The sequence below is a fragment of the Macadamia integrifolia genome, unplaced genomic scaffold, assembly GCF_013358625.1.
Source record: "Macadamia integrifolia cultivar HAES 741 unplaced genomic scaffold, SCU_Mint_v3 scaffold1846, whole genome shotgun sequence".
Classification (NCBI taxonomy): Eukaryota; Viridiplantae; Streptophyta; class Magnoliopsida; order Proteales; family Proteaceae; genus Macadamia; species Macadamia integrifolia.
In genome coordinates this window covers 60,922-64,316 of record NW_024868383.1, presented here as the reverse complement: position 1 = coordinate 64,316, position 3,395 = coordinate 60,922, and the positions used below count along the sequence as shown (strand labels likewise).

Sequence of the window (3,395 nt, the reverse complement as noted above, 5' to 3'; positions counted from 1 at the left end):
GTTCTCTTCGTACTTCTTCTTCTTCCTTTCTTTCCTTCTCCTTTCTTCTTCTTCTTCTTCTTCTTCTCTTTTCTTTACTTTTCTTCTTATTGTTACAACCACGATTTGGGTGAGTTATCAGCCCTTATTTCCTTATATAGGGCAGCCCAAACAGACTTAAGGGTCTATTTGGCTGGCTCCCTTTTATTTTCATATACATTATATATATATGTAACAATAAGAAGAAAATTATATATATATATATATATATTTTGAACCACCTCCCTTTTATTTATTAGTATAAAATTTGCATATAATACCTAATTTAACTAATATGTAATTAAAGTTGTAAATTTATTATTATTATTATTAACCTTCAGTTAGGTCTCTTTTCATAGGGGCAAAATGGGAATTTACACAGCAGAGGTGGGCCCCATAGTGTAAAAACCCAAAAATTACATTCTGCTAGGCAAAACCGGCTTGCTGATTTTGAACCTGCCAATTTGGGTGCGATCATACCAACACAGCTGCACCGAATCCCATCCAAACTCTATAGTTAAGAGTGCTTGGATGAGAGTAGTATTAGGATGGGTGACCCCCCGGGAAGTTCTCCTGTTACACCCCTTTATTCTCTTATACTTAGTTTCATAATTAACTTTACCTCTTTGTCCACACCTCCTGATGAGTTCCCCAGTGATATTGGCATGCTAAACAGGAGCAGGTGGGGTCACTTATGCCTTGTTAGTACTCCAGAGCTGCCAACCATGCCAACATTGGCTTTCTTTGCTCTTTCTTCTTGCCTATCCACAAGTAGGGGTATAAATATCAGATTAGGGTGTTACAGAGCAATAATGTAAAATAAAAAATTTAAAACCTAATTTAAGAATAAAATGGTAGTAAGAAGAGGGAATGAGAGGGGGTGAGAAGACTACTGTAGAAGCCTACTTACTTGAACTTCAATACTTGAACTTGAAAACTTGATTGAGATTTGAAATAGTACCAATACTAAAAACCAGATCTGGAATAAACCAAATCTGAAATTGCTAGTACTAGAGAAGACAAATCTGAAGAGAAAAACTGAACTTGAAAGACATGCTCCACAGCTTGTTCTTGTCACCTAGAACTAAGCCTAGAACTAGAAATTAAAATTATTACACCTTTGAATAACTTGAATAACACGAACAATAAAAAAAAATATATATTGCATTCATTAAATAAAAACCAATTACATAAGTGTTTAAAGTAAGAAAAACTAAGAATAACTTGAACTAGAACTAGAAGAAGAGCACAACTAAAAATTAGAGAAAACGAGAGCAAAAGAGAGACAACCCTTTAGGGTTTGGTAGATTCCATTTTATGGGGAATAGGGGAGAGAGGAGGATGTCCAAGGGTGGATCCCCTTGGACGATTTTGATGAGGTGGATGGGAAGAGAGAGGAGAGAAAATAGGAAGTAGGGGATTTTTGTTATTTCTTGCCTTTTTTTTCCTATATTTTTTCTTTTCTTTTATGCGAGACTTCCTAATGAGCAAGGGATTTTGTACACCACAACTCACCAACTATGCTAGGTAGTTATTGTTACCAAAAACAAATCTTTAATCACTCAAGGGGGGTCAATCGATCCTTGTTGGCATCTTAGAATATTCCTTATACCCTTGGGACAGCTGCAGACGGGTTGGTTCTGCATCTCGGTTCAGTTCTGATCAATTATTCTTTTTCTGGCCTGAAAAGAATAATCACTTCTACAGGTGACCAAATGGATGTGTACTTTTAATTAAACAAGTCCACCTTGCTTAGAATTTCGTCCTCTTCGCAATCATGAAAGAAACATGACCTCTTTACGTGTAAAATTGGAGATATATCACCCGATAGTCCTTAAGGCATTGAAAATATAAAACCTACAAAAAGAGTGTAAAACCCAAGGTAGCTCCATTCTATATATGTAAAATGCATGCTTTTATACCCTAGATTTCACACATAAATGTGCTCATCACACATCCACACAATCTCAATCACATCAAACTTGGTAAAATCATACCACATGTACAATATATATATAATTTTTATAAAATAAATCCAAAACATGGTTTCCATCACATTACAAATGAGCATGCAAAACATAAAAATATAGAAACACCCTACAAAATAAAACAATCACCCACTCACCTGATACCCAAGTTTGATGTTCTTTTGCTGAATTTCCGATCACGCGTATCCTCGTCGAGTATTTCAGGTTCCTAAATTAATAAGTCATATTTGAGATTAATTTTTATTTTATTCATCATTTATTAATTTTACTTCATATGACCAGCTGAATTCTCTCATTAGAATTCATGCTCAACTAGTAAAGAATATACTAATCACAAGTCAGTATTTCCTCCAGCTAACCAAGCTAGCAGCTCAGCTTCCAATTCCTATGCAGGTCACTTACCCAACCCACATAGCCAACAATTCCATTTTGGACTATTAAAACTAACTTACAGGCATTAGATCACCAATTATCTATTTGGAGTTGTCTGTAAGCTCCATAGCTTTTAAAAGTATTTGGGTGAGATTTCCCAAAGAAGGCAGAGCCCACACTAGCATGCCTCATCTTAGCTCTCTACCCCGGACATTTCCTCCTTACCTTAGGCCACAAATCTTACTTTCATACCACATACGTAATTTCGAGGCGATTAGAGCCATAGAGACATACTGTTGGGCATTCTGGTCCATAATCTGGCCCAAGACAGCAGTGCTATTAGGGCCAAACCGGTCGGTTGCCTGACAAAATGGGCTTTTTATCAGCGGAATTTATGCCTTCCTCTAGGCAGAATTCTACCGAGCAAAGTTCCTTCAATTCCGGACCTCAAATTCTATCCTACAAGGTTTCCTAATCATATAAAACATATGTAGGACTTATATTGATCAATTGCCCTTCATTTCACCTAAACCCTAATGCAGGTGAATTGGGTTCCAATAGGGTTACCTAGAAACCAACTGAATTTCCAGCTCAACTGACCAGACCAGAGTCCATCCCAGCCAATTTCCCTTTCCTACACATTTAATTTAATAAATTATAATTTATGGAATCATCCCCCAAGTCCAATTTGGGTTTCCAATACAAGGCACATAGTCAGTTGGGTTCCAACTTACCCAATTTTTACTTTGGGTGTACCAGCTAAAATTTCTACCCACTTCTGGGTAGAATTGGATTGTGTAAAAGTCAATCCCACTCCCAATTTCATTCTTATTCACCCAATTGGCAAAAGCCCTATGACCGAGGGGTCCAGGAAGTAGGGCTTTTTCTGTGGGAGAATGTATTAGGTTCCCACAGTTAATTTTCCCCTATGAATTTAAAGTTAAGGATAACCCTAACTATAGCCGAATTCTACCATAGATAAATTCACTGAGGTCAGTTAGGGTAAGTTACCTCTCT

The 3,395-nt window shown here is 36.8% G+C and overlaps 1 pseudogene; it reads left to right on the top strand.

The window, feature by feature from the left end:
- Positions 1–484: 484 nt before the first annotated feature.
- On the top strand, positions 485–603 carry LOC122064996 (annotated as a pseudogene).
- The last annotated feature ends 2,792 nt before the right edge of the window (positions 604–3,395 follow it).